The 15,748-nt window shown below is 41.2% G+C and overlaps 1 protein-coding gene and 1 non-coding gene across 2 annotated transcripts in view; one reads left to right on the forward strand and one right to left on the reverse strand.

The window, feature by feature from the left end:
• Positions 1 to 15,748, reverse strand: part of LOC126184689 (galanin receptor 2a-like) — a 442,192-nt gene that overhangs the window by 203,419 nt on the left and 223,025 nt on the right. The window lies entirely within an intron of this gene.
• On the forward strand, positions 229 to 312 carry Trnas-gga (transfer RNA serine (anticodon GGA)). Its single transcript is given in 2 exon segments — positions 229 to 268; positions 278 to 312. It is a non-coding gene; the product is annotated as a tRNA-Ser (tRNA).

Raw genomic sequence — 15,748 nt, forward strand, 5'->3', positions numbered from 1 at the left:
TACAGGTCCAACAGACTCCAAGAAGGGAGTTAAAGAAATAGCATCAAATTTCCGTCCAATTTCACTTTTGCCAGCATTCTCAAAAATTTTAGAAAAAGTAATGTACAATCGGCTTTATAACCATTTTATCTCAAATAACATACTGTCAAAGTCACAGTTCGGATTTCTAAAGGTTTCTGATATTGAGAAGGCTATCTTCACTTACAGTGAAAATGTGCTTAGTGGCCGGCCGGGGTGGCCGAGCGGTTCTAGGCGCTACAGTCTGGAACTGCACGACCGCTGCGGTCGCAGGTTCGAATCCTGCCTCTGGCATGGATGTGTGTGATGTCCTTAGGTTAGTTAGGTTTAAGTAGTTCTAAGTTCTAGGGGACTGATGACCTCAGCAGTTAAGTCCCATAGTGCTCAGAGCCATTTGAACCATTTTGTGCTTAATTAATTAGATAAAAAATTGCAGGCAATTGGTATATTTTGTGATCTGTCAAAGGCATTTGACTGCGTAAACAACAATATCCTTTTAAGTAAATTAGAATATTATAGTGTAACAGGAAATGCTGCAAAATGGTTCAAATCTTACATCTCTGGCAGGAAACAAAGGGTGTTATTAGGAAAGAGACATGTATCAAGCTATCAGGCATCATCCAACTGGGAACTAATTACATGTGGGGTCCAGTAGGTTCCATTTTAGGGCCCTTACTTTTTATTGTGTATATCAATGATCTTTCATCAGTAACATAACCAGATGCCAAGTTCGTTTTGTTTGCCGATGATACAAACATTGCAATAAATAGCAAATCAAGTGTAGTCTTAGAAAGATCAGCTAATAAAATATTCGTGGACATTAATCACTGGTTCCAGGACAATTCCTTGTCACTAAACTTTGAAAAAACACACTACATGGAGTTCAGAACTTGTAAAGGGTATCCCACGAGTATATGCCTAACATATGATGACAAGCAGATAGTAGAAGTGGACAGTGTAAAATTATTGGGATTACAGCTTGATAATAAATTCAACTGGGAAAAGCACACCACAGAACTGCTGAAGCGTCTTAACAAATCTCTATTTGCAATGCGAATTGTTTCAGACATAGGGGATATAAAAATGAAAAAGCTGGCATACTATGCTTACTTTAATTCCATAATGTCATATGGGATTATTTTTTGCGGTAATTCATCAAGCCAAGCTAAAGTTTTCCGGGCACAAAAACGTTCAGTAAGAGTTATATGTGGTGTGAACTCAAGAACATCCTACAGAAGCCTGTTTAGGGAACTAGGGATACTAACTATTGCTTCACAATATATTTATTCTTTAATGAAATTTGTCATTAAAAATATATCAAATTTTCATTCCAACAGCTCAATTCATGGAATCAATACTAGAAATGAGAATAATCTTCACAAGGATTTAAAGTCATTTAGTCTTGTACAAAAAGGTGCGCATTATTCAGGAACACACATTTTCAATAACTTGACAGCAGCCATAAAAAGCTTAACAACCAATGAAATTCAGTTTAAGAGAAGCCTAAAGGATTTATTGGTGGCCAACTCCTTCTACTCCATTGATGAATTTCTCAGCAGAACCAACTGATTTGTGTGTGTGTGTGTGTGTGTGTGTGTGCGTGTATATATAAGTACAATATAACTTCTGCACAATTTCAGTGCAGTAATGTGTTCATTGTAAATAAGTCTGTGTGTGTGTGTGTTGTGTGTGTGTGTGTGTGTGTGTGTAAGTACAATCTAACTTCTGCACCATTTCAGTGCAGTAATATGTTCATTGTAAATAACTATTATAATAGTTGTATTACACGTTTATTACCTTATAAATAAATAAAAACATTTTATTTTAAATTCAGTGGATTAGTATTTGTAAAATGATTCTTTCATATAATGTTCACTAAAAAATGGCGATCATTCCACTTGGGACCTGTGGAGTGGTACATTAGCTTATTTGTTTGAATTGTAAATATTTGTCATGTATTGTTGTTTTTCTGACATGTTCTACATCCTGGAGGACCTCCTCACTACGGATCAATTGGAATGAAAGTAAATCTAATCTAATCTAATCTAATCTGAGTCCTTGCCGTGGTGAATGTTTCGAAGAGCCGCTCGCCTAGATGATGTCGTATCCGAACACGACTATCGACCTAGTATAACAACAAACGTCATTCATTCGACTAGGTGATACCTGTCCGTTAATTTACAGTCCAGTCTCGATTATGTCGTGTCCACTGGAATAGCAACTGACGGTATCATTTGGTCAAAATGGGAAGACACAGGATTCGTTTGCTGCGGAGCCCATTGTTCAACAATGTGCGCTAACCATATACTCCAAAACACTTCGGCCTGCACCTGCATTGTACTCCGTCATCTGCTCAGCCACAGACCGTCGCCTAGCCTGCTATACAGAGTGTGCAAGTCTCTGATCTCTACATTACATCTTGTCATCCAGTCGTTGTTTCACCTTCCCTGAACCTCTTTCCATAGCTGTTCATAACAAGAGAACGCGAACAACCGACCAGCTTAACCGTTTTCGAAGTGCTCGTTCCCAGGCGCCGGGCCATAACAATCAGTCCATTGTCATAGTCTCTTATAGCTCTGGATTTTCCGTTTTGTGGCCCATATCGTCTGATTCCCCACTCATCTTTGCTCCACATACTCGTATATTCGTTCCTTACTGCGACATGTGGTCGTAACACCCCAAGGCGGCTTTCAGTCTCCTGGTGGGCAGTGTTCGTAATGTTTTGGTTCATCAGTGTACCTCAAATTAACCAAATTTAACACTCTTACTCCTAAAGTGTCAGCGAGTAAACTCGATTGGGAAGGAATTATCCGAATGGGATGGAAATCGGTAGATGTGACGTACATGTACAGACAAACAAATGATTACAGTTTCAGGAAAAAATGGATGGTTTATTCAAGAGAAAGAGGTTCACAAATTGAACTAATCAGTAACGCGTTGATCCACCTCTGGCACTTATGCACGAAGTTATTTCATCTACATATACATCTACGTGGATACCCTGCAAATTACATTTAGGTGCCTGACAGAGGGTTCATCGATCCACCTTCACTATTCTCTATTATTCCAATCTCGTATAGCAGGCGGAAAGAACGAACACCTATATCTTTCCGTACGAGCTCTGATTTCCCTTATTTTATCGTGGTGATTGTTCCTCTCTATGAAGGTCGGTGTCAACAAAATATTTTCCAATTCGGAGGAGAAAGTTGGTGATTGGAATTTCGTGAGAAGATTCCGTCGCAACGAAAAACGCCTTTCTTTTAATGATGTCCAGCCCAAATCCTGTATCATTTCTGTGACACTCTCTCCCATATTTCGTGATAATACAAAATGTGCTGCCCTTCTTTGAACTTTTTCGATGTACTCCGTCAGTCCTATCTGGTAAGGATGCCATACCGCGCAGCACTATTCTAAAAGAGGACGGACAAGCGTAGTGTAGGCAGTCTCCTTAGTAGGTCTGTTACATTTTCTAAGTGTCCTGCCAATAAAGCGCAGTGTTTGGTTAGCTATCCCCACAACATTTTCTCTGTGTTCCTTCCAATTTAAGTCGTTCGTAATTGCAATATCTAGGTATTTAGTCGAATTTACGGCTTTTAGATTAGACTGATTTATCGTGTAACCGAAGTTTAACGAATTCCTTTTAGCACTCATGTGGATGACCTCACACTTTTCGTTATTTAGGGTCAACTGCCATTTTTCGCACCATTCAGATATCTTTCCTAAATCGTTTTGCAATTTGTTTTGATCTTCTGATGACTTTATTAGTCGATAAACGACAGCATCATCTGCAAACAACCTTAGACGGCTGCTCAGGTTGTCTCCCAAATCGTTTATATAGATAAGGAACAGCAAAGGGCCTACAACACTACCTTGGGGAACGCAAAAAATCACTTCTGTTTTACTCGATGACTTTCCATCAATTACTACGAACTGTGACCTCTCTCACAGGAAGTCACAAATCACGTCACATAACTGCGACGATATTTCATAAGCACGCAATTTCACTACAAGCCGATTGTGTGGTGCAATGTCAAAAGCCTTCCGGAAATCCAGAAATACGGAATCGATCTGAAACTCCTTGTCAATAGCACTGAATAAAGAAATAGTACCGCGCGGGATTAGCCGAACGGTCTCAGGCGCTACAGTCACGGACTGAGCAGCTGGTCCCGGCGGAGGTTCGAGTCTTCCCTCGGGCATGGGTGTGTGTGTTTGTCCTTAGCATAGTTAAGGTTAAGTAGCGTGTAAGTTTAGGGACTGATGACCTTAGCAGTTAAGTACCATAAGATTTCACACACATTCGAACATTTTTAAAGAACTAGTTATGTTTCACAGGAATGATGTTTTCAAAACCCCTGTTGACTGTGTGTCAATAGACAGTTTTCTTCGAGGTAATTCATAATGTTTGAACACAATATATGTTCCAAAATCCTGCTGCATATCAACGTTAAAGAGATGGGCCTGTAATTTAGTGGATTACTCCTACTATCTTTCTTGAGTATTGGTGTGACCTGTGCAACTTTCCAGTCTTTGGCTTGTCAATGATTGGTACATCTACATCTACATCTACATCCATACTCCGCAAGCCACCTGACGGTGTGTGGCGGAGGGTACCTTGAGTACCTCTATCGGTTCTCCCTTCTATTCCAGTCTCGTATTGTTCGTGGAAAGAAGGATTGTCGATATGTTTCTGTGTGGGCTCTAATCTCTCTGATTTTATCCTCATGGTCTCTTCGCGAGATATACATAGGAGGGAGCAATATACTGCTTGACTCGTCGGTGAAGGTATGTTCTCGAAACTTTAACAAAAGCCCGTACCGAGCTACTGAGCGTCTCTCCTGAAGAGTTTTCCACTGGAGTTTATCTATCATCTCCGTAACGCTTTCGCGATTACTAAATGATCCTGTAACGAAGTGCGCTGCTCTCCGTTGGATCTTCTCTATCTCTTCTATCAACCCTATCTGGTACGGATCCCACACTGCTGAGCAGTATTCGAGCAGCGGGCGAACAAGCGTACTGTAACCTTCTTCCTTTGTTTTCGGATTGCATTTTCTTAGGATTCTTCCAATGAATCTCAGTCTGGCATCTGCTTTACCGACAATCAACTTTATATGATCATTCCATTTTAAATCACTCCTAATTAATTTGATAGTTAATTTATGTAATTCGTGTATGTTCTCAAGTTTAAGGCAGATATAACAGGCAGTTAGAACGACTGCTTACAGCAAAATAAATACTAGGAGTATTATATAAAAATTGCTGGTGGAATAAGGTATACCAGAAACGACTGGCAGATAAGGCAGGTTGAGGAAGGATATACCCTGCGTGAGAATAGAAAGGCTTTGCGTTTTGTTTGAAGGCCTAAGGAAGACGTAAAATAAAATTTATTAAAAATCTATAAGAGCAGTACTCTCAGATGGCAGATGATTTGTCACGAAGTTTTAATCTTCCTGAATGTTTCAAATACCGCTCACACCAGATACATCTATCACTTTCTTTTAAAAAGTGTGTAGGTTTAGCATTAACGACCTGCTCCTATAGCGTAACACTCAGGGCGCTTTGCTAAATCCTGAGAAGGTGGACTGAATGAGATAAAGCCAAGGAAACAAAAAATTGGTTGTTTAACATACTGTTGTTTTGGTTTGATGCACATACACCTAATTACCGTCTTCTTAAATTCAATGTTAAGTACATGTTTCATAATTCAAGAACTAGTGCATAAGGCCACTAGTATTACGTCACATAGTGCTATGTGTAGTAACTAATTGTACTTGTTTATTCTAAAGTTAAAGATGCTAGAGACAATATTGTTTACGATTATCGCAGTTTCATTACTAGGAGCGCTGCCTTGATCAAATAAATTTTTGCTTCTGATTTCCAGACCTCCCACGTTTTTTTATGTAGTTGGTCCAGAAGACTTGGTGAAGTATCCGCCAGTTATTGTTTTAAATATTTCAAAGTAATCAATAAGAAAAATGCCTTCTGAATCCCTGTGTACCCTGTCCATGTTCTTCCTCGTAGAAAAAAGTATCCCACAGAATTTAAGCCAGCTTGTTACTGAAGATGAATATAGTATTTTCGTACTATATCAGTACGTAACAAAACTGATCACCAGATAGGTTTCCAGAATATAACACGGGATACAGCGCTTACACACAACTTTTCTTAAAATGTAAACTACGGAAGTTTCTCTGTGGCACGCAACGCGGGTAGCAGCGGAGACAGAGGTGCCAAGGCGCATCGCGCTGGGAAGAGCGCGATAACCCCGCGACCCATGAGTGCTGCGTGTTTGTTTTGCTCCTACTGTTTGTGTACGCATTAGCTCGCAGTTCGTTATCTGTTCGTGCTTCCGTGCGAAATACTACAGATGGACGCCACCTTCCGTAAATAGCTACGCGGACCGTAACGCACGTAGCTGGAGTCGAGCTCGAAAGGAAGGAAGCTAGATTAGGGTCTAACGTCCCGTTGAAGAGAGATCGTTGGAGACGGATGCCAGCTCGGAAAAGTAGATATCGCTGCATGCAGCCCTGCGTGTCCCGAGTCACAGGATTAGCGAGAAAGCACACGGGTTCGTAGTCGACTTTCCTCTCTCTCCAGCTCCAGTACCGACCAGCCTAAGTGGCTTTCTCAAACTCGAGCTCGCACCGCCCACTTAATCGGACTCGCTTACGTTATAATATACGAGTTATGCCATATAAAGTGTATAGAGTCAATTTTGGTTAGACAATTCATTAGTCATTATCAAACTTTAGGTAATGACAAAAGCCAATGGCCTACTTTGCGGTCAATGTTATTAAATTTAACAGGGTTCAACACACATCAAACAACTTTTGCATCACCCCGGTTTCCAGAACTCCAGGAGATAGACGTTGACTGTGGATGTTGTATCCAGGCACAGTCCCTTTGACTGTTCAGAGATATCACGAAACCTGTCCATAGATGTAAACAACCATGCATGAGCAGCGCCTATTATACGGAGGGGGTCATTCCACTAGGAACGAGGTATATGGCTCGTGTTGTCTGTAGATCAACCATGCCTAGACTGTCAGTACTGTGGTTCGATCGCGTCCGCTTTGTTGCTTTGTGCCAGGAAGGGCTCTCAACAAGGGAAGTGTCCAGGCGTCTCGGAGTGAACCAAAGCGATGTTGTTCGGACATGGAGGAGATACAGAGAGGCAGGAACTGTCGATGACATGCCTCGCTCAGGCCGTCAAAGGGATACTACTGCAGTGGATGACCGCTACCTACGGATTATGGCTCGAAGAAACCCTGACAGCAACGCCACCATGTTGAATAATGCTTTTCGTGCAGCCACAGGACGTCTTGTTACTACTCAAACTGTGCGCAGTAGGCTGCATGATGCGTAACTTCATTCCTGACGTCCATGGCGAGGTCCATCTTTGCAACCACGACACCATGTAGCAAGGTACAGATGGGCCCAGCAACATGCCGAATGGACCGCTCAGGATTGGCATCACGTTCTCGTCACCGACGAGTGTCGCATATGCTTTCGACCAGACAATCGTCGGAGACGTGTTCGGAGGCAATCCGATCAGGCTCAACGCCTTAGACATACCGTAACGGCTGTACGATACGTGAATGCCATCCTCGACCGATAGCGCAACTAAATCGGCAGCATATTGGCGAGGCGTTCGGCTTCAGGGACGACAATTCGCGCCCCCATCGTGCACATCTTGTGAATGACTTCCTTCAGGATAACGACATCGCTCGACTAGAGTGGCCAGCATTTTCTCCAGACGTGAACCCTATCGAACATACCTGGTATAGATTGAAAAGGGCTGTTTATTGACGACGCCGAATTGCCGTTGAGGAGTGGGACCTCAGCAGTTTGGTCCCATAGGAACTTACCACAAATTTCCAAATTTTCCTGATGGATATCGTGCCAAATTCTGTCCAATTGGCATATGAGATCGTCAAAATCCCGAGGTTGTTGGAGGGCCCTGGCCATCATGCGCAAAACGTTCTCAATAAGGGAGAGATCCAGCGACTTTCCTGGCTAAGGCAGGGTTTGGCAAGCACAAAAAAAAAAAAAAAAAAAAAAAAAAAAAAAAAAAAAAAAAAAAAAAAAAAAAAAAGATGGCGTAGAAGCTGTCACCGTGTGCGGGTGGGCAATATCTTACAGAATTATAAACCCAGCATGGCTTGCCATGAAGGGAAACAAAACGTGGCGTAGAATGCGTCGACGTACCATTCATGGCAAGCCATCCTGGGCTTACATTTCAGCAAGATAATGTCCTTCTGCATACGGCGGTAGTTCCTCCTGCTTGTCTTCGTGGTTGCCAAACCCTACCTAGGCCAGTCTAGCAACTACTTGCATAAGGGCCGGAGGTGGATCAACGCCTTATTGGCTTGCTAAATTTCTGAAGCTCTTCTTGTTGAAAAAAAATCTTTCACTTTTCTGATATTGTAATCATTTGTTTGTCTATACATGTACGTCACATCTGTCATTTCCGTCCCATTCAGATAATTCCTCCTGGTGCGTAATTTTTTTTTTGCCTTATAATGTATTTTATGAATATAGTGTACTAAGCAAAATTGATTAGACATAAAATTTGTTTCACATTCATGTAAATATTTTTTCGTTTCAGCATAACACGAAATTACCGACCTTAAAATGCTTTCTACATATGTCACATCAGAATACGCCAAAAGAAAAGATAAAATGTCGAAAATATCACGGAAGTGTACACTAGCGTGCCTATATAAGTTTTTACCAACGAGCATGAAGTAAGATAACGGGAGTTACGAGGACAATTCGGAAAGTAAAGAACGATAGGTCGCGAAATGGAAACCACAGTGGAAATCAAAACTGATTTATTTGCTACAACTTCCAGCTACTTATCTCCATAGTCAGCGACCCGACTTAGACGTTTGTCGTAGCGTTGTACCAACTTTCCAATACCCTCGTTATAGATGGTAGCCGCCTGAGCTTTCCGAAAATTTTCTACGCTGGCTTAAGGCTCGTTATCTGTGCCAAAATTTGTCTTCATAGCCCAGCGGTTTATGTGCGCAGAGATGAAACTCAGAGCGAGACAATTACGGGCTATATTGTGGGTAATCAAACATTTCCAATTGAAAACGATGCAGGAGCATCTTCATTGCTCCTGCAGAATGCAGCTGAGAGTTGTCTTGCAGAAGAAAACGCACAACAGTTATGTAATGTTGGTTGCATAGCTTCAGGCGAAATTTCTCACCAGGCCCTCGTACTTGGCGGGAGACACTATTGTTCTAGGTATCCTTATGTGCTCTCAGTGTGCTCAGAACTAAAAAGAATAATGTAACGCGATCGACAGGCATACTAGAGACACTGCCCAACACACGTGTGCAAAACTTCATCGGATTTTCACTGTGGTTTCTATTTCGCGACCGATCGTTCCTTACTTTCCGAATAACACTCGTATTTTCGTTATACAGATAACGTTGTCATTTTTATTTTGTTAACTGACTGCGACGACACCTATTGGCAGACAGCGCTCTTCTTCGGCCTGTAGTCTCTTGGAACGTCATTGTTGGCAGATATTGTTGACCTAGCTACACTCTACTAATCATAACTATCACAAAATTATCCATCCATGTCACCAAATTACCTACCAATGTCTCTGGTACTGGTTCATCATTCAAAATTCCACTTGTAACATAAAAATGTTTATACTGTATTTCTATTTGTAGTTGATCCTGTTAATCTGACGAAATGCTTCCAGAAAATGAAAAAAAAATTGTAAATTTAAATCTATCACGAATATACACCCATTACCTTGCCATAATATCCATAAGTATCGAAAAATCGAACAAACCAAGAATTTTTATGGAGAATTACATATTTTAAATGTGTTTGAGGACAGGAAACGAGGAAAGAAATACTTTAACATTATTCAAAATTAACGAGGAAAGTAAAGACAGTGGCCATTGGTTGTCAGTTAAGTTTTATTAGTAAGTAGAAATGACTATGGAATATTATAATGTGTGTAGACATTGTAATATTAAGACAGTTGATTTGAATAACAAGAAAAATGAAGTGTGTAGAGATAATCTGAAGAAGGAAAACACGCTGAATTCCACGTTTGAAATAAATGGGAATTATGAAAATGGTGGAATTTACAAAACGTTAAGGAAATCGATTAATGATTTACTTGTAAAAGGTGACCAAAAAAAGTTAACATTAATTATGACAAGAATGGACGTGTGTATCTGACAGAACTGTATATATTCAACTAGCAAGAAAGTCATGCATATTATTTCAATGAGATGCCGTGCATTTTACAGAATTGTGCTAAAACTGCATCGATATGTCGTAATTATGATTATTCATAAGTTTGCCGTAATTTAAGATCTGATTTACAAAATGTGGGTATATACTACATTTATTTCAATTGTACTCGGATACTTCTTGGTGCTGACTGCATTCATGAAAGTACAATATAATGGCTGGCTACCAGTTGAGGAAAAGAATAAGTAGTTGTGATTCCGATGTCGACTTAGAGAGGGTTGAAAAAGAATCATCGTTCCAAAGATACTGCTGTACAGGTGAAATAATTAATCATAATATACAGAACACACGAGCAGTCCTTGAAAGATATTTTCATTTATTTACGACAAATGTTGAAGCACAGACTCGAGCTCTGAAAACCAGCTGTATTCTTGTGTGCACTTGTTAATACCAACATTTGGTAAGGAATGTATCATTCATCTTCATTATAAGAATGAGGACTATCTTTCTTCAAATGATATAGATGCATGGAGCATTGAAAACAATGAGGAAAAAGTTGCGAAGAAATCTGGTGAATTTTAAGAACGAGATTTGGGGCTAGCTCTAATGCAAATTGTGGAACTTCGTATAAACCTAAATAAGAACGCAGGGTTTCATGTGGGAGACAATGCTGATTTACCTAATGTAATTAAAGAGAAAAAGCGGTAGTAAATGTAGATTCTAAGGATAAGGAATGATTCAAATGGGCAGTCTATGTACATTGTATTCAATGAAACAGAAGCAGCAATATCGCGAAACGATAAACCGCAGTCTCAGTAGGCCACGGTGCTGCCGCTGTCGAATTTCTACATGTGCTGGTATACGCTTCTGTTGTTTACGTGAGATAAGCCTGCTGCATAGCTTTACCTTATATTCAAGTTGTAGATGGCGTTCCACCTACCTATTCTGTATACTAATCAATTACATATCCAAGTATGTAGCGGACCTCATGTCAATTTGACGTTCCCTGCATGCCGTCAGCACTGTGTTGCAATTTCAACGACCAACAGTGTAAAATTATCGTACTATAAACATTTCCTTGCCGAATCATTCAATCTGGTTTACTTATTTTCATCTGTCTTAAAGGAAAGAAGAAAGAATAAGGTATCACAGTGTCATTAGAACATCAGAAACGAAGCACATGCACGGAATGGACAAGAATTGGAAAGAAAACCAACCGTATAATTTTTCAGAGGAACCTTTCGAGTATTTGCCTTAATCGATAGACAGAAACCACGGAAACTTAAATCCTGGTGGCAGAACGTGTATTGGAACCCTGTACCTACTGAATGGTCGTACGCAAGTGATGGAAATACGGATATTTTGTGGGATAGTTTGAGACGTATTTTACAATGTGATATACAATGAAGAGCCAAAGAAGCTGGTATAGGCACGCGAATGCAAATACAAAGATATGTAAACAGTTAAGTGAGTTTGAACACGGTGTTACAGTCGGCACATGAGCGATGGGACACAGCATCTCCGAGGTAGCGAGGAAGTGGGAATTTTCCCGTACGACCATTTCACGAGTGTACAATGAATATCAGGAATCCGGTAAAACATCTAATTTCCGAAATCGCTGAGGCCCGAAAACGATCCTGCAAGAACGGGACCAACGACGACTGTAGAGAATCGTTCAACGTGATAGAAGTGCAACCCTTCCGCAAATTGTTGCAGATTTCAATGCCGGACCATCAACAAGTGTCAGCGTGCGAAACATTCAACGAAACATCATCGATATGAGCTTTCGGAACCGAAGGCCCACTCGTTTACCCTCTATGACTGCACGACACAAAGCTTTACACCTCACCTGGGACCGCCAACACCGACATCGGACTGACTGTTGATAACTGGAGACATGTTGCCTGGTCGGACGAGTCTCGTTGCAAATTGTATCGAGCGGATGCACGTGCGCGTGTATGGAGACTACCTCATGAATCCATGGACCCTGCATATCAGCAGGGGACTGTTCAAGCTGGTGGCGGTTCTGTAATGATTTGGGGCATATGCGGTTGGAGTGAAAGGAACGTAAGCATCCTGTCTGATCACCTGCATCCATTCATGCCCATTGTGCATTCCGATGGACTTGGGCAATTCTAGCAGGAGACTGCGACACCCCACACGTCCAGAATTGCTAAAGAGTGGCTCCAGGAACACCCTTCTGAGTTTAAACACTTCCGCTGGCTACCAAACTCCCCAGACATGAACATTATTGAGCATATCTGGGATGACTCGCTTTGAGTTGTTCAAAAGTGTTCCCCACCCCCTCGTACTCTTACGGATTTATGGACAGCCCTGCAGCATTCATGGTGGAAGTTGCCTCTAGCACTACTTTAGACGTTTGGTCGAGTCAATGCCACGTCGTGTTGCGGCAGTTCTGCGTGGTCGCGGGGCTCCTACACGATATTAGGCAGGTGTACAAGTTTCTTTGACTCTTCAGTGTAGAATTATAATAGATATTTTATGTGTTTGTGAGATCCTACCTACTACACTGTTTCAGCCTGGATTTATTGTTTCTTCATGCATTTGTGAAACTACTGCCGACATTTTCATCGCGGATGTATTCACCATATGTGTTTATTTTCAAAATTTTATCTTTTATTTTGCACTGAGAAAGCAAAGTAAGCCATATGATTTTAAACTTTTTGTAAGACAGAATTAGATAAATTGCCAAGCAACCTTATTCCACTTGTTTGGGGAGAGCAGGTATTCAAACAAGTTTGGTTCATGCCAAGGTAGAACATTCCGTAGCGACAGACGTGAGACTGGTTTGAAAAAAACTAAACATAATCAAGAGCTTGAGGGATATGCAGACGGAAGCCGCCTTTTATCTCCTTTATTTCCTGATTAAATCTAACTATTGTTTAAATATGTATCATACTGAATAATGAAATTTGTTCGATGTGTTCCTTAAGGGCTCGATAAAATGATAACACCGTAATGTGTCACTATATGACAGTTTTATGATAGCTAATTCACCTTAAACAGAATACGTGCTGTCGTTTACAGATTGCGGATGTTCGTTAATCATCGGTATTTACAAAATATCGATGTCGGGAGTTTAAACATCGAAATTTCAGTATCAAACTGATATCTTTGAAACATCGTAAATGCTGTTAAAGTTAAAAATCGACGTTCAATTTTGCCAAAAAGAAAAAGGCTAGTTTTTGTCAGTGACAATCATTTTTTCTTTAGTTGAACGAATCCTTTTTCTCAAAATCCCTCGTAACAACATCGATGCAGTGGTTAAAAGGAGTAGAAACAGTATTTAGAAAAAAACGTCATATATCTTGTTTTCCTCACATGTTCTATTTGCTAACGAAAAATTTGTTGTAAAGACTAACGAAGGACTTGAGTTCATTACTACTGAGATTAGGATTGTAGCACGGTTTAAGCGAAGTGCAGTAGCAAGTGATCAGCTAAGAAAAGTATCGTCTCAAACTGATTGAAGAAGTATCCAAGAGATGACTTCAACGCTCTATATGAGTGATAGATTCTTGTAGACTGGTGTGCAAAATCTAAGGACGAAAGTAACTTTAGAAACTTGGACCATACACAGAAACAACTGTTACAGTGTAGTACAGAAGGTAGCTGAAAGAAATACACAGTACGACTAACAGAAATGACAATTTTATTGAAAGACAGTTATTACATTGAAGTCACCGCGGTTTGTGATGGCCCCTGGACATTAAAAAAGGCGCGTCGTGGTTCTTAACAGGGTGTGTGATCACCAAGGACGGCAGTACATGCTTGCTACGTGTTCCCATGCTCGTCACGAGTTTGGTGAGGAGTCCTTGTGGTAGGGCTACCTACAGGGTGAGCACAAAGTCTTGCTCTGATTATAACAATTTATTACAGAATAAACGTTTGACATAATAATTTGCATTTGATGCCGTTACACAGATTAGTGTGACTAGTTTCTTTAAGACCACTTACGTTAGTAAACCTTGATAGCTTGGAGAATGTCGAGGCGGTATTCCAGCTCCCGCCAGGTGTTTCGTAACATGTGTTCTGTCACAGCACCCACAGCAGTTTGTATCCTAGCCTTCAGTTCGTCGACGTCAGCAACTGGGGTGACGAAGACTCTGTCCTGATATAGCCCCAGAAAAAAAAGTCGAGGGGCGTAATGTCTGGAGAGCGGGGTGGCCAGGGTGTTGGACGGTTCCTTCCAATCCACCGATCCGGAAACGTTTCATCCAGGAAATCACGCACTATCAAAGCTCAGTGGGGGAGTGCTCCATCTTGCTGGAAAAGTATCCACGGTCGATATTTTTCTAACTGTGGGGCAATGAACTGTTGCAAAACGTCGAAGTAAATGTTAGCGGTAATGGATTTTTCCGGGAAGAAAAACAGTCCAAAAACCTAGTTATGAATGAGGCCGCACCAAACATTCACTTTTTCGCTGTCTTGCTGTAACTGTACAGTAGCATGTGGAGACTCTGAACCCCATATACGGACATTATACCTATTTATCATTCCACTGACATGAAAGGTGGATTCATCGGTAAAGCATATGCGATTTAAGTAATCGTTAGCGCCATCGATCCTGTTGAGAATCTCAGTTGCAAATTCAGCACGTGTCAGCAAATCATTCGGTTGCAAGGCCTGCACGATTTGCAAAAATGGTTCAAATGGCTCTGAGCACTATGCGACTTAACTTATGAGGTCATCAGTCGCCTAGAACTTAGAACTAATTAAACTTAACTAACCTAAGGACATCACACACATCCATGCCCGAGGCAGGATTCGAACCTGCGACCGTAGCGGTCGCTCGGCTCCAGACTGTAGCGCCTAGAACCGCACGGCCACTCCGGCCGGCGCACGATTTGCACTTTGTAAGCATGCAACCTAGGCCTTTCATGAAGAATCTTCACCACACTTACTTGCGGTATTTGAAGTTCACGTGATGCTTGACGAATTGATTTAGACGGACTCCGCGGAAACGATTGCCGACTATTTTTCCTTTATTGTGTTTAATGCCCCATTTGGGGCGGGCTGGCGGCAGCATATGCAATGCTCTTCAGCCGAAAGACAGTAATTATACAAAGAAGACATTTAAAGTAACAGAATGGAGAAAATTGGGCGTACATAGATATAAAAAAAATGGGGAACAGTATGGAAGAGAACAGACAAAAAGGAGGGCAACTGTAAAATGGAGATAAAAACAGTAAAAAAGTAGTGCACAAAAAAAAAAAACCACACACTGGGACAGTTAAAGAACGCAAAGCGAAATATGACCGGAGCAGAAGAGTACTGACGGATGGCGTCGCACATAACAGTCACTCACAGTAATACTATGTACAAGACCAGCACACAATTAAAATCACACTCTTGACGCACGGGAGAACAGCACTAAACACGAAAAGATTGCCGAACACGATCGACAGTTGCACCACTCACACGAGGGCTGCCACTTCGAGGACGATCTTCAACCCTGCCTGTTTCGTTAAACTTTGCATACCATCGC

This window comes from Schistocerca cancellata, chromosome 4 (genome assembly GCF_023864275.1).
Source record: "Schistocerca cancellata isolate TAMUIC-IGC-003103 chromosome 4, iqSchCanc2.1, whole genome shotgun sequence".
Classification (NCBI taxonomy): Eukaryota; Metazoa; Arthropoda; class Insecta; order Orthoptera; family Acrididae; genus Schistocerca; species Schistocerca cancellata.